Raw genomic sequence first — 25839 nt, forward strand, 5'->3', positions numbered from 1 at the left:
CAGATCTCTACGTTGAATAGGGGCTTGAAATCTCAAAGCTTCTTCGATATCAAAAAATACAACGGGGGGAAAAATCAAAATTCTCCAAGTTTGAAAAAAATTAAAATTAAATCTAAATTATAGTTGGGTAATGAATATTCAACATAACTTTTATGTTAGTAAAAACAACAAACAAGCTCCCATTCAAAAAGTTAGGCAATGGTAAGTTTTGATATCTTCTTTCACCATTTTCAGTAGGCACATCGTAGTTGCTCCTCAGAGATGGAAAAGCCTTATTATCATTATAATTAGAAAATAAATAGGTTTCTTAATCTTGATGCAGTTTCCATTTGTGGGGACTTCTGTAGATGCAGAGAAATCCAGATGAGCAAATTCATTCTGAAGAAACATCAATTTTTTGTTGAGCCTGTGTAGCCTTAGAGAGATCTGAAAAAAATGTCACTTCTTTGGTTTTCATATACAATAGAGCTGTTTTCCCTCAATACTTACTTCATTTCCCCTTTTAAAACCTAAAGATGGTACAAAAATTATTACAGTATGAAAAAAGAAAATTGATATAATTTATGTTTTAAACACAGAACCTTTATAAGGTATCCTTAAAGATCTTTAATAACCGAAGGGTGGGATCAAAACTCTAAGGAATTTTAAAACTAAATCAAAACAATTTCTTCCCCCTGCTATCTCAGGCAAGCCTAGTGTTGAGAGCCTTAATACATTTTTCCAAATTCTCAGTTCTATTCAAGAACTGTCCTTAATGAGCACTCCATTGGGCACTTTTGTACTGAGTTGTTCTGTGTCCACGACCTTGATCCTGCAAAGGGATCTGCATAGGAAGATCCTTCCATCCACGTAGAGGTGAATGAAGTCGGGGGACTCAGCACAGACGTATCTCTTTGCAATGCTGGGGGCCAAAACAGTAATTTTCTTTTTCATGACCAAGTTTTCTCTCTAGGAGTGATCTGTGGTCTGCCAATAATTCATTTTTTATGGTAAGAAAAATTAATAAAATAAATTTAAGAAGAGTCACCTCTAAAGCGATCTTTGTGACTCTTTTTAAAAAATTTGCATTAATTTCTCTTACCATAAAACATGAACTACTGGCAGACCTTAGATCATCCATCACATCTACCGATGTGAGGAAGAGCTCTATGTAATTGGAAAGCTTGCCCCTTCTGCCAACAGAAGTTGGTCCAATAAAAGATACCTTACCTCCCCTGTCTCTTAAGGTATTTAATACAAAGTATATTGCAGAAGACTAAAAAAATTAATGAGAAAAATACAATATCAAAGGGGGAAAAGCAAAAATTGTAAGCATAACAGGAGGGCAGAGTGAAAAGTCTGAAAATGCAAATCAACATAAGGAAGTGGATGTGTAATAGTAAAAATGAAGTAACTGAGTTTCAGAAATGGTATAGAGAACTGCATGGATATCGCTACAGAAAATAGAAGTTCTCTCTAGCTTAGTGTGTTTTTTTTCCTTTAGAAAAGGAAGAAGCAGTCTTTATTCTGGTCCCAAGACTAAATCATAGTTAGCAAAAAAGTCTCTGCAGGCTCCTGTGCTTTATGTTTCCAGCTGTAAAAGTATAAGACATGTTTCTTTGCTGGGAGGTTGCTACTCTTAGGTCTATTCTAAATATAAATATTTTAAACAATTGTAAACTTTAAACAATGTTTAAAGGAAAAGTTTTCTTAAAACTGATAAGAGTGGACAGCGTCCTGTTTTCATTTGAGTCAGTATAACATTTCTTTAATCAACTAGCCGTCTTCAATAATGCAGTTCTCTCAGTGAACTTCATTGAAAGGAGAGGGCTGTTTGGTAAAGCATATATTTGGTAAAGCATTATTTTGCTCTGCACAAATTTCTTGGAGGGAGAGGGGCAGTGTTACAGCAGGTGGAGAACCTTTAGAGTAGTCAGAGTTATTACAGGTATTAAAAAGGAAAAAGTAGACAAGAAAAATAAGCCATGATTCCTGAGCAAGTTGAACACATTCCACTACATAGCCACCACATTAATGATTTCATCACACAGAAGAAGATCACATATATAATTACCCAGACAATGCCACAACAGCATGGAAAACTATAATTACATAAAAAAAGTATTAGCAGAAAAAATAAGGGCAACCAAACAATTAAAGTATATGGGAAGTACTTGGAATATCTGTCAGATATTAGATTTCAGAGTAACAGCCGTGTTAGTCTGTATTCGCAAAAAGAAAAGGAGTACTTGTGGCACCTTAGAGACTAACCAATTTATTTGAGCATAAGCTTTCGTGAGCTACAGCTCACTTCATCGGATGCATACATCTTCTGTATTTTCCACAGTATGCATCCAATGAAGTGAGCTGTAGCTCGTGAAAGCTTATGCTCAAATAAATTGGTTAGTCTCTAAGGTGCCACAAGTACTCCTTTTCTTTTTGTCAGATTTTATTAATCTACCATATATAATAGCTAGATTTGGGTTCCCTAATAATGGTATATGGTTAGAACTCAGGGCAAACTAACTTTCTTCCAGAGTTTTTACAACAAGTTTAAAGCCAGAAAGGACAATTAAATCGTCTAGTCTGACCTCCTGTATATATTGTTATACCAGACCTATTATTTTAAACCCGGTTTGCAACCTTTCAGAATTTCAAAGGACAATACCATTGGATTGCAACTACCCAAAAACCCCAGAATGGCTTTTGTTCTGGTAGCTGGATCTCTGCTTGAGCACCTGCAGACACTTTCTGCTAACTATAATGCTGCAACACAGAAAAATGTTTTCTTTTTAAGCTATTCATCTGCATTTTGCTCCTGCCAAAAATATTTCTGAATAAGAAAGAGAATGACTATATGATTATGTGTTTGGTTTTTATGTAGACTATGAAAGGATATGCTTTCTATTCTGTCCTTTCTAATTTTGTTGTTCCATTAATCCTTGCGAGATTTGAAACTGAATGTGGAAGTGGAAGAAAAAAAATGTGTTCAGCCTGGTCTTTCAGAGAACTGAAGTGATCAACGAGTGAGAACAAGGTACTTCAACTGAAGTGGTGAGGAAGAGCCTTGACAATAATTTTCTCATGAAAGGACGCTAGCAGATGACATTGCAGGACCAGGGCCAAGGTGAGGCAATGAAAGTAATAGCTTATTTTATACCACTGTACACCATTGCAACCATATTTTGCAAATATTTCCATGTTTTGGAAAACGGTTAAACTTCAAGCTATAAGTCAATTCTTCATTGGTGACACATAGTGAGACTTCTAGAGCCCATTCTTGCTTTATTGGCACCTGTTCTGATTTACACTGTCTTGTAATGCACACAATTTCACAAGAAAAAAGACTATGCAGAAATTTGTTTATGAGAAGTAGACCCAAAGGAAGTGAATAAATACAGTAGTAATGTGGAAAGGAGATAACTAACATGGGATAATTTGAAACAGGAAGTGGTGGCAATAGAATCCCAGGGTCGGAGACCTTGGCGGGGGGGGGGAGAGGGGAGGAGGTTTCAGAGCCCAGGCTCTAGCCCATTTCTACACTATTGTTAGCGCTGTAACCATGACTCCCGCAAACCCGAGTCAATTGATCCAGGCTCTGAGACTTGCTGCCGCAGGTTTTTGGATTTTGTTTTGTTTTTGCAGTGTAGAGGTACACCTTTTTAACACATCAGGGCAGATTCTGGTCCCCACTCCGGTAGTGAAAAGTAGCAGGAAAGCCACCTAAATTGGTTATTTGAGGATTTACTTCCTTGCATAAGGTAATCTCCAGGTGGTGTAGGGCTAGGACAATGGATTCTTTACTACACCCCTCTCTTCTGAAGTAGAGGGTTTGGCTGAGGAGCCACCACACCCAGCTTGTTCCTGTTACTGGAACAAATTCTTGGGACAAAAGGCAGTCAAATGTAAGAAAGAACAGCTTTCAGGCCACCTTTGTCTCCCCTGATCGTGTAGAGTATCCGCAGAATTCATTATTTCCTATTGAAAAATACAGAGGCTGATTTCATTCTTAAGCATTTTGTCCAGCAATGGTGAAATTCAATTTATACAATTTACTCTCTGTTAAAGGGATAGTCTTACCTAACTAAGTATGTTAAATATGACGCAACAATTTTATTTTTTTCTTCTTCAGCTGTATTGCTATGCTAAATAAAGTTTTCTGGAAATAAAGAGCAGTTTGTAGCCATTTCTCTCCCAGGGCAAATACCTCTCTGAATTCCCTTCTCTCCTTGCTAGTCTCAGAATTCATGTCTGGAAATATAGAGGAAGTATGCTTCTTCCCAGATGAATTTTCCATCCTTTCCTAGCTTGTAAAAGAATGTTTTTCTAGTCCTCAAATCTCAGTTTTGTATTATGATATGCTCTTACCCTTGAATTTTGGCTGAAGAGATCTACAGAATCTTGTCTCTTCCAATTTGTGAGAGTCATTTCCCCCATCACTTTGTTAATCAGGTTGGTTACAAATTCAATCATGTTTTTGCTTTCAGCTTTCTGTGTCATCTTTATTGTTAGGTTTGAGCATCATGTTCTGTTTCTCAGGTCTTTTAATTTTATTATCAAAATGCTGTAATCACTTGACAATCTCTTCAGGCAGATCCTTTAAAAGTCAACTACAGAGAGAATGACTCTTCAGTCACTGCAATACTTGCAGTAAATATTTCAGTTGAGATGCTGAAGTTTTAATAGATAGCAGGAATTTTTGCTGGCACTGTAGGCTTCCTGTATGAATTTCTTTTAGGAATAGATGAATTACTGAAAAGTTCTCTATACTAGTTTCCTCTTCTCTAGCCACTATTAACTTTTGTGGTTTGGTGAGCAGCAAGTGCCCTTGCTGAAGTCTAGAACTTTCTCTTGGAGACAGTTTCCCTCCTCCTCTCTTTTTTTTTGGTAAGTTTCCTAGTCCTTCTGTAGTATACAGGAATAGGGTAGTATCCGTTTTAATAGTTTGTAAGCCATTTAGTGGTGTTTATTGTTTTAGAAACTAGCAGTAAGTACATAGCTATGCCTCGGATATATCTACTAATTTAGTAAGACTACGTCTACACTACAAGCTAGGGCCATAATCCCCAGTTTTCGTACACGTACTCGCTCTAGCTTGGTGAGAGGTTGCACGAGTATGAATAGTGTAATGGTGGTCACACAGGGAGTGGTGGCACAGCGTTGCCATGCTGTGTAGAAACCTGCCTGAAGAGCTGCTACTGCCTGCGCCACTGCGGCTACACTACTTCGTACCCTCGCTCTAGCTCTCATCAAGCGCGCATAAGTATGTATACAGGAGCTGTAAATCACACCCTAGCACACAGGGTAGAGGTAGCCTAAATATGGCTACTTCTGGCCCAACTATGCCTGTGTGGTTCCTTCATGTTGTTGTTGTTGTTGTTGTGCAAAGAACAAAAGACAACACGTCCTGACTTCGAAGGAAAACTATGGGCTGCTGTTTAAGATTTAAGTAAGAATTGACTATATTGAAACTGCTAGTGTCTCTCTTTGCTCTGACACTCTTCACAGTCCCACACTTACTTTGTTAATATATGCTGGTCACTTGACATCCTGAATGTCTTCCAATAAAAGGCCCCCACCTCTGTGCTGGACATTCACTTGCTAAGGAGGATACTATTCATGTGGATTCTGCCTTGAAACTATAAAAAGTTAAGATGACCAAGAAATTAAGGGTCAGATCTTACAAATTTGAGCAAGTCAGCATTGTTCTATTGACATCAATGGCGCTATGCTGATTTCCACTAGCTGAAGATCTGGGCCTAAGGTTTGAAAAGTGTGCATGAATACGTTCACTTCTGTAAACAGGCACTACAGAGAGAATGACTAACAGCCAGTGGTGCAAGCAGAGACTACTAACAGCCAGTGATGCAGGTAGAAATCATTTCTTGCCAGTATGCTGCACTCATGGGAGGGACACAAAGAGGGGGCACGTGACATCCCCACGTGACTCCCCCACATGACTCCTCCCCGCCCTGCCCCCAGCGCGGGGACCCCCGCACTCTCCTTGTCTCCTCCCCATGATCTACATCCATCCCACATTACCTGGGGTGGGGGGCTCTGTCCTCCTCCCGCTGCGCCGGAGACTTCTGCTGTACAGACCCCAGGCAGGAGGATTCAAAAGACACAGCTGTGTGGAAGGGCTGGGGTGGGGGCGGTAGAGCTGCTGGCGTGAGGCTGCCCGGCGGCCCCACGTTCTGCTCCTTTCCCCGCTGTGGTTCCCAGGAGAGCTGTGCGGTTCAGGGCTCTCCCAGGAACCACAGCGGGGAAAGGAGCTGAACCCCCAGCCCTGCCCTCTGCCCTTCCACGAAGCTGCGTCTCCTCTGTCTGTACAGCAGCCCCACTGGAGGACAGGGCTGGGGGTGATACAGCTGCCAGAGGAGTTGCCTGCATTCTGCTCCTTTCTGGCAGGGCTGCTGTACATACAGAGAAGACGCAGCTCTGTGGAAGGGCTGTGGGAGGGCTCCTCCACTGTCTTTCCAGTATGCCGTACCAGCTATAAGTATTTTATTGGTATGGCATACCGGACCACACCACTGTACTTGCACCACTGCTAATAGCCTGAGTGCAGAACTGTAAATCATGAACTTTTGAGATCTAATCTTGATGCTGACACTGACTTCCTTTTGTGGCCTTGAGCAAGTCACTTCATCACCCTGCCTCAATTGACCTATTTGTAAATAGTATCAGAGGGGTAGCCATGTTAGTCTGGATCTGTAAAAGTGGCAAAAAGTCCTGTGGCACCTTATAGACTAACAGATGTATTGGAGCGTAAAGCTTCCGTGGGTGAACACCCACTTCGTCGGATGCATGTAGTGGAAATTTCCAGAGGCAGGTATAAATATGCAAGCAAGAATCAGGCTAGGGATAACAAGGTTAGTTCAGTCAGGGAGGATGAGGCCCTCTTTTAGCAGTTGAGGTGTGAACACCAAGGGAGGAGAAACTGCTTTTGTAGTTGGCTAGCCATTCACAGTCTTTGTTTAATCCTGAGCTGATGGTGTCAAATTTGCAAATGAACTGAAGCTCAGCAGTTTCTCTCTGAAGTCTGGTCCTGAAGTTTTTTTTGCTGCAGGATGGCTACCTTTAAATCTGCTATTGTGTGTCCAGGGAGATTGAAGTGTTCTCCTACAGGTTTTTGTATATTGCCATTCCTAATATCTGATTTGTGTCCATTTATCCTTTTATGTAGGGACTGTCCAGTTTGGCCAATGTACATAGCAGAGGGGCATTGCTGGCACATGATGGTGTATATTACATTGGTGGACGTGCAGGTGAATGGACCGGTGATGGTGTGGCTGATCTGGTTAGGTCCTGTGATGGTGTCACTGGTATAGATATGTGGGCAGAGTTGGCATCGAGGTTTGTTGCATGGATTGGTTCCTGAGTTAGAGTTACTATGGTGCGGTGTGTAGTTGCTGGTGAGAATACGCTTCAGGTTGGTGGGCTGTCTGTGGGTGAGGACTAGGCCTGCCTCCCAAGGCCTGTGAAAGTGAGGGATTGTTGTCCAGGATGGATTGTAGATCACTGGTTTAGAGAGGTTTTAGCCGAGGACTGTATGTGATGGCCAGTGGAGTTCTGTTGGTTTCTTTCTTGGGCCACGAGCTATGAGGAACAGTATCCCTTATGATGAGGAACAGTATCCCTTATGATGCCACAGCACAACTGGTTGCTGAGCTCTGTGACTTTATCCTCACGCACAATTATTTCTAATTCGGTGACAATATATACCTCCAGACCAGTGGCACCGCTATGGGCACCCGCATGGCCCCACAGTATGCCAACATTTTTATGGCTGACCGGGAACAACGCTTCCTCAGCTCTTGTCCACTCATGCCCCTTCTCTACCTACGCTACATTGATGACATCTTCATCATCTGGACCCATGGGAAGGAAACCCTGGAAGAATTCCACCATGAATTCAACAGCTTCCACCCCACCATCAACCTCAGCAAGGACCTACATGGGAGGTCCACTTCCTCGACACCACAGTGCAAATAAGTGATGGTAACGTTAACATCACGCTATAGCGAAAATCCACCAATCACTATGCCTACCTTGATGCCTCTAGCTTCCATTGCGGACACACCACAAGATCCATTGTCTACAGCCAAGCACTGAGGTACAACTGCATTTTCTCCAACCCCTCAGACAGAGACCAACACCTACAAGATCTTCACCAAGCATTCTCAAAACTACAATACCCACACGAGGAAATAAGGAAACAGATCAAAAGAGCCCGATGTGTACCCAGAAGCCTCCTGCTGCAAGACAAGCCCAAGAAAGAAACCAACAGAACTCCACTGGCCATCACATACAGTCCTCGGCTGAAACCTCTCTAAACCGGTGATCTACAATCCATCCTGGACAACAATCCCTCACTTTCACAGGCCTTGGGAGGCAGGCCCAGTCCTCACCCACAGACAGCCCACCAACCTGAAGCATATTCTCACCAGCAACTACACACCGCACCATAGTAACTCTAACTCAGGAACCAATCCATGCAACAAACCTCGATGCCAACTCTGCCCACATATCTATACCAGTGACACCATCACAGGACCTAACCAGATCAGCCACACCATCACCGGTCCATTCACCTGCACGTCCACCAATGTAATATACACCATCGTGTGCCAGCAATGCCCCTCTGCTATGTACATTGGCCAAACTGGACAGTCCCTACATAAAAGGATAAATGGACACAAATCAGATATTAGGAATGGCAATATACAAAAACCTGTAGGAGAACACTTCAATCTCCCTGGACACACAATAGCAGATTTAAAGGTAGCCATCCTGCAGCAAAAAAACTTCAGGACCAGACTTCAAAGAGAAACTGCTGAGCTTCAGTACATTTGCAAATTTGACACCGTCAGCTCAGGATTAAACAAAGACTGTGAATGGCTAGCCAACTACAAAAGCAGTTTCTCCTCCCTTGGTGTTCACACCTCAACTGCTAAAAGAGGGCCTCATCCTCCCTGACTGAACTAACCTTGTTATCCCTAGCCTGATTCTTGCTTGCATATTTATACCTGCCTCTGGAAATTTCCACTACATGCATCTGACGAAGTGGGTATTCACCCATGAAAGCGTATGCTCCAATACGTCTGTTAGTATGTAACGTGCCACAGGACTCTTTGCCACTATTTGTAAATAGTGATGTCTTGTGAAATTTAACATCTAAAAAGTACTTCAAAAATAAAAGTGATATGGCTGCTAAGTATTATTAATAACATGCTGCTTAATATGCACATCATGATGAATATTGCAAGTATCCTTACTCCAAACTGTAAGTTATACTATGGGCAGAATCCTAGCATTACTGTGTTGAACCACATAGAGATGGAGAAGGGTGGGGTGGAAGTGGAGTAGAGCCATATACTGCACAATAAATTACAGTTATCCTACTAGCATAGCTCAGAATGGATCAGGACAGATGGATGGGTGAAGGAAATGCATCGTAGGAACACCTTATTGCTATTTTCATGCACCATCTATTAGAATCAATAGCACTCCTCTGCAAACATATTGAAGGAATGGCCATTCCCTTTGGCAAAACATGGCCCCTGGTGTACCACTGGACCTGGTAATGGGGCTCCTGTTCTAGAGTTAGAGTGGTGGGTTAACCCATACCACTATTCAATTAAATAATATAAATTTTAAATGTTTCCAATACAGTTGAAAAATTGAGGCAATAATCTGCATTAAAAATAAAATGCACATCATACAAATATTGATGCCCAAAACAGACCCAAAAGAAAAAAAAATTAAAAATACTCTGTAAAATAATTTAAAAGTAGGTAAATAAATTTGCATTTTAATATTCCAAGGGCTTAAATAAGTTTATTCCCCCTCTCCCCGCAAAGAGCTTGTGTAGCTCATGAAATACATAAGTTACAAAATTTCTGCTGCTTTTTACTGCTTTCTGTGGCGCAGCGAACACAGCTTCTGTAAGAATCAATGAGCTGTATTCTACTTTGCATCAACAGAATTATTTCCAGGTTCCAATCGCCAGCACCTGTGTAAACCCCCTGGCAGCATTTGGACTACACAGGTGCCACTGGGAGCATAATTTAAAGGAACTAAATTGCACAGGTGTAGCTGAGACTCTAAATTGGCTTGCAGAATCTTTATTGTTGATTATGTGAGAGAAGGAAAGAACTCAGCTTTACTCTGAGCCCAGGTTGAGTTTTTCAGGCTGGCAGTCTGAAAAACTCTTTGTTTGTTTCTTAAACTTGTAAACAGAGTACAATAATCATGGAAGTCCCATAGGGCATATTTAGAGTCATTGTTAAAAGAAAAGCATTTCTGGAGTTCATAGATTCTAAGGCCAGAAGGCACCACTCCGATCATCTAGTCTGACCTCCTGTATAGCATGGACCATAGAACTTTTGCAAAATAATTCCTAGAGCATATCTTTTAGAAAAACATCCACTCTTGATTTAAAAATGATCAGTGTTGGACAAACCACCATGAAGCTTGGTAAATTGTTCCAATGGTTAATTACTCTCACTGTTAAAAATGTATGCCTTATTTCCAGTCAATATTTGTCTAGCTTCAGCTTCCAGCCATTAGATCATGTTCTAGCTTTCTCTAATAGAACTGAAGAGCCTATTATAAATATTTGTTCCCCATGTAGGTACTTATAGACTATAATCAAGTCACCCCTTAACCTTCTCTTTGTTAAATTAAATAGATGGAGCCCCCTGAGTCTATCACTATAAGGCATGTTTTTTAATCCTTTAATCATTCTTCTGGCTCTTCTCCGACCCTCTTCAATTTATCAGCTTTCTTTTTGAATTGTGGGCACCAGAACTAGACACAGTATTCCAGCAGTGGTCACAGGAGTGCTAAATACAGAGGTAAAATAACCTCTATGCCTCAAGATTCCCTAGTTTATGCAGCCCAGGATCACATTTGCTCTTTTGGCAACAGCGTCACACTGGAAGCTCATGTTCAGCTGATTATCCATCATGATCCCAAAATCTTCTTCAGAGTCACTGCTTCCCAGGACAGAGTCCCTCATTCAGTAAGTGTGGTCTACAGTATCTGTTCCCAGATGTATACATTTAGCTGTATTAAAACACATATTGTTTGCTTTTGCTCAGTTTACCAAGCTATGTAGATTGCTCTACATCAGTGACCTGTCCTCTTCATTGTTTACCACTCCCTCAATTTTTATGTCATCTTCAAACTTTATCAATGATGATTTTATGTTCTCTTCCAGGTCATTGATAAAGATGTTAAGTAGCACAGGGCTACGCACCAATCCCTGCGGGACCCCACTGGAAACGGACGATTCGCCATTTACAGTTATATTATGAGACCTATCAATTAGCCAGTTTTTAATCCATTTAAAGTGTGTCATGTTAATTTTATATTGTTCTATTTTTTTAATCAAAATGTCATGTGGCAGAAGTTTAAGGATATTACGTCAACACTATTACCTTTATCAACCAAACTTGTCTTCTCATCAGAAAAAGACATCAAACTAGTTTGACAGGATCTATTTTCCATAAACCCATGTTGATTTGCATTAATTACATTACCCTCCTTCAGTTCATTATTAATCGAGTCCTGTAGCTGTTGCTCTATTATCTTGTCTGGACTGATGTCAGGCTGACATGACGATAATTACCCAGGTCATCCCATTTACCCTTTCCAGTGGCCTCAGTTAGACCAACCCTGAGCACTTGTGAAAATCCCAGCTTTAACAAGTATGCTTTCTGAGAGCTTACTACAGACCTTTAACTCCTTTGGTGTCCCATGGACTTCCAATGAAGGACCATCAAAGTGACAAAGAATTTTCACAAACCATAGCAGGTGCTGTGTGAATATTCATACTTCCTGAATGCACACAATGTGTGACCCTCAAGGGTTTAAACATATTTCTTTCTATCATTTATTAGACAATTTTGAGTAACCAAACTAAAGCCACACATTTCTTTACATCTCTTCAAGGAAGAAATGACAATAAAATAATACTTGCTGTGTTTGTTTCAATACTCTGTCATGGAGAATTGTGTTAAGAAAGACTTCCCACTCATCCTGGCATTCAGCTAAACCCTATTTCTAAATACTCATTTATTTTTGATGTTATCTGTTCATTTGATTTGTATCAAGCCTTGCTTCCTGTTAAATGGGACTGAAAAGAACAAATCAGACTCTGCGAAACACGCAGCTGAGGACTGCCTAATGTAGTATATTGTGACCCCTAAAGAGGGATGTTTCTCTCTGGGGAAATTCATGCCTCCACAGAGGCCAGCACAAAGCCTGTGCATTATGTTCCATTTATGCCCTCAAAATATCATTTAAATGGGACTTAAATGGTGCAGAGGCCTTGGCTGCCCCTCCTCACCAGACTGAATTTCACTTCTCAGAATATGGGGTAGTCTCTGCTGTTGAAGAACTCAGTCAGCTTTGCGGAATTCTTGTGAATGAGTAGTTATGATGGCTCCTTGCAGTAGGGTCAGATCTTTTCTAACTGGCAGGTACAAGCTCAGTTTGCCCAATTTCAACAGCACAGATTCAAAAGTTGAACTCACTCTAACTTCATTCGATTCTGGCATAGCAGTGGTCATAAGTGGAGTGACCATAAGCACAACCTTTGTGCGTTAGTGCGAGGGGTTACACTGCTTCTTTTATTCTATTAAAGAAGCACTGTTTGTGGTTCCATACTTAAGGATGAGTTGTGTTTTGCACTTATAACAAAGATGAAACCATTTTGTATGAAGCATATAGTTATCCTCTCCAAAATTAAAGCACTTACTCTTGAGTATTGAATTAATTTTCTGAAGATTTACAAGTAAATTGGTTGATTAGTTTGAATTAAAATTAATTAAAAATGAGTCCTTAAAAAAATTACCATACTAAGTCAAATGTTTTTGCTGAAGGATCTTAATAATAGAACAACACAAATGCTTCAAACTTCCCTTGCCATTAAAACTCACTGTAAGCTTGTGCATAGGCTACACTTGATGAATTCCCAGTAGAACTTCCCTATATCAAAAGGGCTGTTATCTACCATTTTTCTCAGTGGAACTAGAGTCATAACTTGCCCACAAAGAGGTGGTCATTTTGAGAAAAGCAGCTCTCTCTCAAGGTTTTCAATAAGACTGAGCCCAGAAACTGCTCAACAACGATGGCTGCTGGCTTCACTCACTGGAAACAATGGGAGGCAATGGCCATTTTGAAATAGGACATCTTAAGTGAAGGCAGATATGGCAGAGAAAAATTGGAGATGGCAGCTATTTTGAAAGAGGCAGACTCCAAGGAATTCATGAAGATTTTATGCACCAGCCTCTGCTGACAGAAGAAAACTTTCTATTATGAAAATTAAGGGCAAAATGACTAATCCTAAATATTTCTTTTTAAAAGTTACCCACTGTACCGGCTCTACTAAAAAGAGAGAGTAGAAGGAAGGCAGAAACTAGGGGTGTGAGTGGATCCATGCGGAAAGGGAAATGGGGAGTGCAAGAGAAAGGGTGCAATTGGGAAGTGTATGCAGCGGAATGTGGGCAGATATAGGAGGCAGAGGGAATTTAAGAAGTGTATGTAGGAGAATCTTGGCGACAGGAGGGTGGGGGAAATTGGTGTATACACTGCAGCTACTTTGTGCTGGTCTGGCCATGCCAATGCAGCTGTAAACTCAGCTTCACTGCCCAGTATGTTTTGTGCTGCTTCAGAGTGACATAAAGCAGTCAGAGTATATAAAAAAAATGTTGCCAAATCCCCCGATTTCATCTGCAGTTTCATGACAGCTGATGTTTTACTTAAGCCTCACCTCTTAGAGTCATGTTAATATGTCAGAATCTCAGCTTTCATTTAAAAAAAATGTTTCTAGCCCTCAGGGTTGCAGAGAAAATCTGAAAACATGACAGGAGTGTACCCTAGAAGGTTTAGGCAGAGCCACAAAAATAAATGGAAATTAGGAGCATAAATACCTTCGTAGATTAGAACCCAGATGGCCAATAAGAATCCTAAATTTATTTTTAAAATATCTGATTATTTTAAAGTCAATCACATGATTTTTAGGAGCATGATTCATAATTTTTTAACGTTTGGGATCAGCAATACTGAAAAAATTACTTAAGGTGGATATATCCTATGTTTAAATAATTAGAGATATCACTGTAATATTTTGGGTTTCTGTTGACTGTTCGTATATGAAATTTCTAATTACAAAAAGGAACTTCTCAGACCAAAACTAAAATAAGATGGGTTTAATGTTGAGAGTACATACCAGCAATGAAGAATAAACTACATTACAGAGATGAGCAAATGACAGAATCAAGCACGACGAACCCAAGAGAGAACTTTAAATTTCAAAGAAATCCAAACAAATTAAGGTCTGATAATGTTTCAATATTTTCTAAATTTAAGTTTAACCTTAAATCTGAATTTCCTGGGTTTATAACACTTGGTTTTGGGATCATTACAACAGTCCTGTAATGTAGTTTGCCCTTAATTACTGATTTGTTCTCTTATTTCTAGATTTTTATACCAGTAGAACCTGGAATAAACCCAGGCTTAACCTGGTTCTATGTATTCAGTATAAATAACTATGACACTAGAGAACTGTACTCGTTCCCAGGATTAGCAGGTTTGGAAGAATAAGCAAGTGTAGACTAAGGGTCACAATTCCTGGGAAGGAAATGTTCGGAGCTGCAGAATGTTTGGGTGGAATAATAGAGTTCAGTTTCCCGGGTTGGTTCTAGACAAACAGCAATTTGAAAAAAATCATTGATGACTTGCTTGAAAATAGTTCTACAAACACTGTGATCATTTACTTTGTAGCTTGTTAAATGTTCTGGTTGCTGGGAAGACTAGTGTGAAAACATAAATATGATTAAGGCTTTTAACAGCAATAGCAACTGTTCTTTTGAATCATCTTCACATTCTTAATGGAACAGTAATTTAAAGCATTGTGTTCCTGTTATGCTGGCTGCCATAAAACAGTCTGTGTATGTTTAGTTGTCTATTAAATAAATATTTTTCAATCAGCACTTAAACTGTGAAAATAGCTTTAGCAAGATACTATACAAGAGCTTTGAAATGTTAATATATTTATAGTTATGGATAATATCCGGAGCGCCATTCCAAGCATTGTAAACTGTACATTTGGATTTCACAGTCATACATGTAGAATTAAATTAGGTGGGAATAAAATGTTTTAAATTTTACTATCTGATGGTTCAAGCAATGGATCAAGTGTATCAGGAACATCCCTGTAATTCAGGATATCAGTTTAAATCTTCAGATTATTTATAAGGGTTATGGAGAGAACAGATAGGCTCTGTTAAGGCTGAAAGCAGAATTCCATTATAAGCCTTATTTTGATCATCGAGTCACTACAACTTGCAGTAGGAAAAAGGGAGATTTGGTATGAGATTTTGTGATCAGTTCAGGCAGAGAAGAATTTATATTTGGGAGTTTGAAAGTCTGGGATGCATAATTTTAGAAATGACAAGTCCTCCAAAGTAACTCTGTAAAACAGGGGGCTGCAAGGTATGGACCTAGATGTATAAAATACACTTTTAAAATTTAAAATACTTTTAAAAATAAAAATGTATATTATATAAAAAGCAATATCACATCACTTTGAGCCTAATGCTCAAAAACTGAGGTGGTTTTCACTTTAGTAGGTGGAACTGCTTTCCACAGCTGTTTGCTATATTAAGTAAACTTAATGATGTGGCCTGTTGTGCAGTCATACTGTTCTGCAGTCACATCTTTGATTATTTACTACTTGTGTAGCTTGCCAGTTCATAATAATGAGAACAAAGAGTGGGGAGACAGGCAGATTCAATTCGGAGAGATCAAATAATGCTGTTGAAAGAGATTCATGGCTTTCAGTTAAGAAAGTGTTTGGAGACAGTGAACACTGTTGATAACAGCCCCAGTAATGTATTCCTCAGAGTCAATTACAAGTATGACTTTTCTGGGCTTAAACTCTTTAGATTGCAGTTTCACCTCTGTAAAGTGGTAGTTTGTTCTTTGTCTGCATAAATACATGGCGTTTAGGGCTATGCTGTCATTCTACAATTTGCTTAACAATAGTAACAATACTTAGCTCTTATGAACTAATGAAGCTCAAGTGAGAGCTAAGCGCTAAATTCTAATCTCAGTCCTATCAGCATAAATCTGGAATAACTCCTTTGAAATCAGTGATTACACTGAGGTAACTGTGATCAAAATTTGACCTTATAGTGAATTTTGGTGCTTAAATATTATTTTACCTTCAAAATATACATGATAGAATATATTTTTTGAATTTCTATTCCTCCTCCTCAGACTAAAGACTGATGTTCCAGCCCGGATTTTGTAAACCACCAGCAGAGCCATGTGTACCTGTTGCTACTGCCCACTGACTAGATGCAACATAGTGATTGGCAATACTAACTCTTATTGTGGAAACTGCTGCTCATCAATGCATATTATCTGTTGTTAGGGTTTTCTCCCCACTTTGAACTTTAGGGTACAGACGCGGGGACCCACATGAAAGACCCCCCAAGCTTATTTTTACCAGTTTAGGTTAAAAACTCCCCAGGCACAAATTCTCCCTTGTACCTTGGGATTAAGTAACGCTGCCACCACCAAGTGATTTAACAAAGAACCAGGGAAAAGGACCACTTGGAGTTCCTCTTCCCCCTGCAATCTCCCCAAGCCCGTACATCTCCTTTCCTGGGGAGGCTTGAGAATAATATCCTAACCAATTGGTTACAAAATGATCAAAGACCCAAACCCCTGGGTCTTGGAACAATGGAAAAATCAGTCAGGTTCTTAAAAGAAGGATTTTATTTTAAAAAAAGAAAGGTAAAAATCATTTTTGTAAAATCAGGATGGAAAATACTTTACAAGGTATTCAGATTCAAAATACAGAGGATCCCCCTTTGGGTAAAACCTTAAAGTTACAGAAAACAGGAATAAACCTCCCTCTTAGCACAGGGAAAATTCACAAGAAAAACAAAAGAAACTAATCCGCCTTGCCTGGCTTACCTATACTGGTTACAATATTGGAGAGTTGAATTGGGATGGGTTGGAGAAGATGGATTTCTGTCTGGCCCCTCTCAGGCCCAAGAGAGAACCCCCACACAAAACAAAGAGCACAAACAAAACTTTTCCCCCCTCCCAAGATTTGAAAGTATCTTCTTTCCCTATTGGGCCTGTTGGTCAGGTGCCAACCAGGCTATTTGAGCTTCTTAACCCCTTACAGGTAAGGAGAAATTCTAGGCTACTGTTGTATCAACCAGGCAAGGTACTAACAAGCTTCAACAGGACTTTATTTTCAAAGAAGAAGAAATTCTAGGCTACCCATAACTGTATGTTTATAACATCTTTGTTTGTATTTGGAAGATCTCTTAACAGCTCCATACTCAATGAATCCTCTTTCTTGAGCTTCAGAGCCTGGAAGGATGAAGGAAGAATGCACTAAGGTACATTCTACCTCCATGGTCCAGAGTTTGGTAACAATGCTTTTGACATAAACAGTGTAAAGAGAAGATTTAAGTAGCCAATAATGTTACCTCTACCCATACTTCTTAAGCTACCTGCTGCAGTAATGAAGATAAGTTGTAAATAAAATATCTAAACAATCTAAAGCACCATAAAAAACAATATGCTAAAAGAAGGATATACGCTCACCAAAGGCTGACCTTTTTTTAAAGATAAAACACTCATAATTCAAAAGTAGATAATTTCTCACTAGACCAATATTAATTTAATACATTTCTGTAGTTTCAGAAATCATGTAATACTTTTGTACTCATAATACAGTATTTGTTTCAATTTTCTATTAATATGCATATTCTGTTACATATCTCTAAAGTAAATACAGAAATTAGTCATTATTATCTTATTTATCTATGTTCAAATTTCATTCAGTAGAAATTACCTTGTTAAAATTGGGTAGAAAAATGACACTATTTACCAATTAACTTGGTCATGAATCCATTGTGGAATCTCAAACTGAATATATTTGCATCTTAAAATGTGTGTACACAACTCCCAGTAGCATTGTATGCTCACATCGAGAGGGAAACATACTTAAACTGAATATTCTGTAAATTCATACGATCTAATTATGAAATGCCTTTTAACCGTTTTCTATATTGCTTCTCCAGAGACTGGTATCCTGATGATTTATTGGCAGTGATATAGTATGTTCCAAAGGGAAAATGTAAGCAATAGTACTCTTTGCAAACTGTAATCCCAACCTATACTTCAAGAGCCTAGAACAGATCCCAGACAGTTTGCATCTAAATTATTCAGTTAGCTGTAACCTGAACTGTACATGTAACAAGAACTGGAAGGACAAATATGGACTGTGAATTGGAAATGACAAGACTCCAAGAAAAGAAGAGCTAAAGAAAGGAGACTGTGGGATCAATACCATCAGAGGATCAAGTAACAGTGAGGAGCTGAGTGAGGAGATACTGCATAAACAAATTACATATGAAAAACTTTGCTAAATGAATGCTATTCTTTTGGTATTTTGATGGGGTGAGGGATTACAAGGGTAGTGGTAGCAGCATCAATTTGTCTATGTCTTATAGAGCTTGGAGCTTCAGTTCTGTGTGACATGTTGAAGTAAGATGCCAGAGAGCATGCGCATTGCAGATGACATGTTCAGCAATGTTAGCAGCAAGTCTCTGTAGAACAGAACACAGGGAGCACATAGCAATTTTCAATGATTTATAACTCAACCAAGTCTGAACAGATTTTTATGGTGACAACAAAAGACAACTCTGATGCCAGGATTATTCCCCTTACAAATTTCAAAGGCCTGTTCAAATCATGAAATGGACTGTAAGTTATTACTTTCAGTGGCATTTAGTCATGCTCACCAGAAACTGAGCATGTTTGCTTAGGAAACATGTTGCCTGGAGTGTCTCAGTTGGCTACACTCCCTAAAATCTTGTGTGTGTCCAGTGACACACCTCAGCCGTGGCATAAATATGGATACCCCTGGTTTGGAATAAGGATAAATTCTACATGGAACTGTTCCCCTCCTTCAGCACTCCTCAGCCAAATCTGACTGCTGTTTGCATGTGGCTGTTGTGTTATGCCATACACAAATGGGAGAATGTAGTTCTTCATTGGTCTTGTATTTCATATTTCTCATGAAGCTCCTTTTCTTTCTCTTTCTCTCAACTTTTCTCTATCCCACTAAAAATATTTGTCAGGAATCCAGGCCTGAAGCAGAGCCACTCTCCAGGCACTTAATGAGTGTATCTGGATGACGTAGGCTGTCTGATTGGCTACACTGCCTGATTGGTTGAAAGAGTCGGCACACCAGCTCTTTAGCCAAGCAGCTGCTCAAAGCTTTTGCCCATGGCTGTGACAGCTCCTGCACCTGCTCGTTCCCAGACTTGCCTCACTTCAGGTAACCTGGTTCTGACCCTCAGCTCCAATTCCAGCTCTGGCCTCTGACATTAATTTGGACCCTGAGTTCTGGCACTGGGCTCTGACTCTGGCTCCTGACTCCAGCTGTGACCCGTGGCTCTGGCTTCTAGCACTCGACTTCTGCTCTAATCATTATGCTGGACTCTTGCTCCAACCACTAAGCACAACTGTCCATGTCCTGGTCTCTAATACTATTACAGCTATGCTCAGTTACAATCATTTTTGCATTAGCAGGAGGATAGAGCAGATGACTTAAATTGCCTTTCACATATCTAGCTCCTATGGTTCTATGAATTCTAAAATCAGATTGCTTACATAAGAGAATAGGATCCCTTTATAATTTAATTTTAAGTGTCTATCATTTCTTAACCCGAATTAATGTTCTCTGATGGCTATCTTCATTAACACACTTTGTTTTCTGTGATTCATTATAATTTTCCCCCCTAGATTCAGAGGTTTAATGATACACCATAAATTGATAAGACCTAAAGAATTACCAAAAATCTGACTAGAAGAGCAAGTCAGGTGTTTTTTGACATAGATTTAGAGCCAAATTCTGCCCTTTAATGGTAGCCATATGCATAAGCAGAGAGATAGAATTAGTCCTATCTGGAGAAAAAAGTGTATAAATTAGTTTAATTTTTGTAGTGAGGGATTGAGTGGTTCAAGTGTCTGATTAATTGGCTGCTCAGAAGAGGTAAAAATCTTGTATAGGTTTGAAAAGCAAAATGAAATCAAGCAGTAACATGTCTTAATAATGACCCGAATTAGTGCTTTCCAAACCTTTAGGAGGGTAATGTTTTCTGGAGTGCTTGAGTCCTATTTTGAAAAGCAATTTAGGCACCTACGACCAGATTTTCAAAGATATTTAGGTACCTAAGGATTCAGATAGTAATCTACTGGGATTTTTAAAAGTGCCTAGACACCTAACTCACAAGCACCTTTAAGAGTGTTTTGTTAATATAACTGTATATGTCACACTTTCAAAGAAAAACAAAAAAACTAATATCAAACTATTTACGTGTAATAATGGATTTTACAGTGCCTTACATCTGAGGATCTCAGAGTATTTTACACACTACTTAATAAAGCGTCACAATATCCCTTTGATATATGGAAAGAGGTAGAAGATATATGAGCCGCCAGTGAAATACAAACACCATTGGAGTGGAACACTGCAGCTCTTGAACCTCATACAAATACTACCCAATATTTTAAGATCAAAAATTGAAAAGAACACTGCATCAGCTTGACAAATTACAGGGGAAATTTTAGTAAGTAGAATATATTACCGTGAGTTAGAATTTGGCCAACACAGTGGAGTTAACATCCATTTCTCTTACGAAAAATAGCATTGGATATTTAATAGTAACTGTGACTGAGTCCTCAGTTTTACATCTGATTTGAAAGACAACCTCATGCAGCACAGTATTGCCTACTAGGCAGGGGCACAGATCCAGCAGGATCATAGAACCGCATGGTATGTCTGCTAGTGTGAGCTAGACACATGCAGTAACTTATTAAGATTTAAATATAATTTACAGTAATTGGTCTCTAGAGTTTTCATGCCATGGATGAGCCATCTAGGTGAAAAATCTTTCCATGCACCATCGCACCACCCCAGTCACACCCTGCTTGATCCACAAAATGTTTCTCTTTGGGGACTACTGCTGGTCCAAAGAATATAACTGGATATTATAAGACTAACAGCAACCCAAGGAAGAGAATAGTTGATAAGTGAGCAAAGTGTGTGGCAATACAGGTATTAAACATGACAGCAGTTATATCCTGGTCCAAGAAATCTTCTTTATTAGATAAATTACATGACAAAAGGATAGCTTGCACATTTGTCCGAACTGCTGACAGGACAAAGAAATGAGAGTAAAAATGAACCTTAAGTTTCCAACAAATGGCACGTTTGAAGTACACTGCTACATTTCCAGGCAGATATTGCACAAACAACTAAATTTAGACTTTCATTAGCTGAGGGTCAATTTCTTAGCAAACCGTTCTTGTTTAACCCCAGTAGATACTTACTTGGTAACTGTTAATGTAGATTCAAATATAGAACTATGTACAGAACCCGGGGGGCATAAAAGTAGTTGAATTATCAAACCAGAATTTCTTCTTGGAATAGGACTACAATCAAAATTACCTGTAATTCCTTTTGCTCAAACTCCAGATTAATATTACTTCCTCTTCAAATTTTAGTCCCAGTTGCAACCCTTGGAAACGAACAAACCAGCCAAAAAGAATGCAGAACCATTGTAGGAGATTGGGTCATGTCACCCAAGGAATTACAAAGAATGCTACAGTTCCCAAATTCCACTTATTTTCTGACTGAAAGAAATGTTACAACTATCTGTGATCATTTCAGCACATAACTTTACTCTTATCAATAGAATTGGGCCCTGTAAGAGATGGGAGACTGAGTGTGGATATATTATCACACAAGAAAAATAGGTAGATAGTGATTTCTTTGCCTTTCAAAAAATAACCGAGTTATAGTAGTCAAATTCTGGCAGACTAAAATGCTTGATGGATGTCTCTGAACAGACACAGTAAAATCGTTTGCAAACAAATAAAATACTGTAAGCCCCAAAAAAACTAAAAAATGCATCCTGAGCACAATAAGCTGCTGGGAGAAGAGGCAGGAGAGAGAGACATCCAACAAAAAATAGCAGAAAATCCTACAAGTGAGTAGCACATAATTATCTCAGTCCCCTTAATTATAAGTGAGAGGCAAGACACACATCTTGGTAACTAAAATCTGAATTTTTTTGTAACATCTCATCCAAGAAGATTCCATATTTAAAAGGGTAGGAAACCATGTGTGACAGATATTATGGATTGTATTCTGTCTCCATGGGGGAATTACAGGAGTTTCCTGCAGGAACTAAAAATCAATGCGGGAAGAGGAATTAATGGAAATCACTAGACAGGTAGCAAGTCTGGAGGAGCCAAACGCTCTGGGGAAAATTGCATAGACTGGTTTGACATGTTTCAGAAGACCTGACAAAGATGAAAACTGTATAAAGTGACCAGCCTGCCATAAGAAAAGAGCTTGTTTTCACTGGATCCAAGGACAGATCCTGTAGAAAGGGTTTGAAGTATTTTGTTCTGAACAGGGACTCCAGGTAGTAGATGGATGGCTGCTTGGTAAGCTAAGACCTGCATGTAAGCTGTTTTATTATTTTTAAGATATATGTTTTCTCTGTAATGCTTTTGTTCTGAATAATAACAATTATCTTTATTAATGCTGGCTGGTCACTGGTTAACTCTGCCATTGGCCCTAGGGGCACATCTATACAGCAATTAAACTCCCATGTCTGGCCCAGGTCAGCTGACTCAGGCTCATGGGGCTCAGGCTACAGGGCTGTAAAACAGCTGTGCGGACATTCAGACTCGGGCTGGGGTCCCAGAGCTCAGGATCCAGACTGGGCCCGAATGTCTATACCGCAATTTCACAGCCTGAATCAGCTGACCTGAGCCAGCTGCAGGTATTTAATTGCTGTGTAGACATACCTTGAGAGAACTGAATTGCATGTACTGAACTAAAGTCAGACTTGCTTGGTGATCAGAGTGAACTGCAGCCTAAATCCCCACTGCAGACAGAGAGAGTTGAGACTCTGTCCCAAGAAAGAAGACTGGGACCTAAATGGGATACTCCCAAGGAAGTCACGAAGCGGTGAGAGGTTCAGTTATCTTGGAAACTGATGCCATGCAACTATAGTAATAGCCAAAATTGCTTGGCATGCACTGAACATGAGTAGTTTGCGGGAAGAGAGCTGCTGAGATGGCATTCTCTCTCCTCCCCTTGAAAGCTGCAGAAGGACCCCTCTGTGGATTTGTTGCCTTGTGGCCTGGGAAGCGGGGACAAGGTAACACGGTTGGCAGGATGGACCCAGAAACTCCACCTCAGAACCAACAGTTACTGCATAAGTTAGTATTGATACTGCCAGAATTATCTTGAGTGAAAACTCCTTCTGCGCATTAGAAAACCAGTTTGGGAGTTGGGGATTGGAAAGGGGCAAAGGGGGCTGTAGACTAGTTTCAAAGGCAACATATACTAAGGTAGCCACATTTCAAGTGAAAACAGTCAAAAAGAGGGACGCAGGAAGTACCCACTCTCTTCTGCCTCCCTCCCATAGCTACAGAGATTTGCAGTGGGAGTCATGGAATGAAAGGTAAAATACCGCTGTGGATTAAAAACTGGCTGAAAGACAGGAAACAAAGAAGGGACACATGATTCATTGTCAATGCTCAAAGTTCTTTATTAGGACACTGTGTTGTTCAATATATTTTGTATATTGCATATGTTGTTTTCTTTGAAATTTCCCATTTTTGATGAAATTCCCATTTGAAAAGTTTGTGTGATTTTAAAAAAAAGTCTAGGTTTCCCCTAAAAAATTTCATTAAAAAATTGTTTTCCTACTGTAATTTGAGATTGGAGTACTCTCCAAATTGTGACTGGGGACTGGGTTTTGTCACATGTTGCCATGAGTTACTCCATAACTGGATGAGTGTACTCACAAGTACTGGGTGTTGCGGGGGGCATATAATTGGCTCAATTGACCTGCACCTCTGGGGTGAAGGACTTGATTTTCGGCTTTGTCTCACTGTTTGTCTTACAGACTATTGCGATTTCAGCTCCTGGGCCGGGATTTTCAATATGAGGGGTCTGGATATGTCATACACAGTACAGCTTGGCACATCAGCTAGTGGGGTTCCCTGTAGGACTGCTGAACCATATACCCCTCCCCAAATCTTTTAGGGCAGAGAACAAGGATTTGAGGCTGGCAATTCTTTCACTGAACATTGCAGCTCCCCTACTCTTCCACAGCTCCCCTCTCTGCCTGTGGAGCTACCCTCTCCCCCTCCAAGGAGTTGAAGAGCTCTGTAGTGTACACCATAAAGGAGCCCAGTTGCAGCTATGCTTGAGAGTGGACTTGGGGTGGCTGAGGGGGGCTGCACCTGGGAACGAGAAGGAAGAGGGGGTTGAGGATCGAAGGTGATGCTGCAGTCAGCAAAACAGTGTTACTGGCATCTTGCCGCACAGCTTGATGCTTCCTCCAGAGACGGCTCCCCAGAACTCTGCTCCCTCATTCCTGCCTCGCGTTAAAATGGGAGTCCCTTCCCTACCTCAGGGCAATTGCTGGAAGCCAAGTTTGACTCTAAGATGGTGTAGTACAGCTCTCTCCTTCTGCCTTTGGGCTGCCAAGGAGATGCAGCTGTGTGCTTCCTCCATTACCACCTGCTCCACATCCCCCTCTTCTTCCTCCCTTCCGCTATACACTGAGGGTTTATTTTTGTCTGTTTTAGTGTGGTTTGGAGTTGTTTCTTTTTTTAAGTGTGTCTACTAGAGAACAAACACTTCTCTTCTTTTCCATGACTACTGAGAATTAGATGCAAGATGGCCACTCTAGGACTCATGCTGCTGATGTCAAATTGATTTGATTTGATATTTTGTTCAGTTCAATTAGAAACTGTTGGAATATGTCAAATATTTTGACATCTTGGAAGTCTGTTCTTTTTTGGAAGAAAATGATTTAAATTTTTGAAAATCTTTGCAAAATTGGTATTCAGTTGTTTGACCGGCTCTAGAGAACAGGCAGCAGCACAATGATAGATTCCACACTGACAGATGGAAGATCATGCATATCGGAAGGAAAGATCAGCACTAATACCTGTGACAGGGTTCTAAATGAACTGCAACACTCAGGACAAAGGGCTCGACTTCCTTGTCGATGGGTCAGTGAAAACATCTGCTGAACATGCAGTAGGTATAAAAAAAATGCATAAGGAATGACAATACTAAACAGATCATAATTCCACTAAGAAGAAGAAACACAATGGGATGGCCTCATCTGGGATATTTAGTTCAGTTCTGGTCACCCTATTGCAAAAAAGATATAGCAGAAACTGATAGGGTTCAAAGATAAGTGAAGAAAATGATTAACAGGCACGAAGAGACTTTCATATGTGGAGAGACTGAAAAGATTGCGATTGTTTAGTTTAAAGAGACACATCAAAGGGATATATAACAAAATAGTGAAAGGTACAGCAATGGTCAATGGACATTCCTATTATCCTCTCATAATAAGTGACAACTGGAACAGTCAATGAAATTGAAAGACAGTGGATTTAAAACTGGGAAAAAGGATTTTTTAAAAAAAAAGTCTACAAAGCCGTTTCCACTGGGTATCTCACTGAGTCTAAGAGTTTGGTACAATTCAAGAAGGATTTTCATGGATAAAAACATCCATAGTTATACTGGAGAACATGCATACAAACATTTTTAGAAGAGATATTAGCCCTCACGTTTCAGGCATAAACCAACCACTAACTCATGGGGAGTTGGAAGAAACTTCCCCAATGAGCAGGCTATTCTATAATTGTCTAGCATGGAGTTTCTTGCACTTTCTTTTTAAGTATATAGAACTGACCACCTTGACTAGA

At 39.8% G+C, this 25839-nt stretch overlaps 1 protein-coding gene across 1 annotated transcript in view; it reads right to left on the reverse strand.

Annotated features, from left to right (window-relative positions):
* Positions 1 to 25839, reverse strand: part of EPHA6 (EPH receptor A6) — an 833227-nt gene that overhangs the window by 133776 nt on the left and 673612 nt on the right. The gene's annotated exons all lie outside the window — the stretch shown is intronic.

Source organism: Chelonia mydas, chromosome 1, assembly GCF_015237465.2.
Source record: "Chelonia mydas isolate rCheMyd1 chromosome 1, rCheMyd1.pri.v2, whole genome shotgun sequence".
NCBI classification, from domain to species: Eukaryota; Metazoa; Chordata; order Testudines; family Cheloniidae; genus Chelonia; species Chelonia mydas.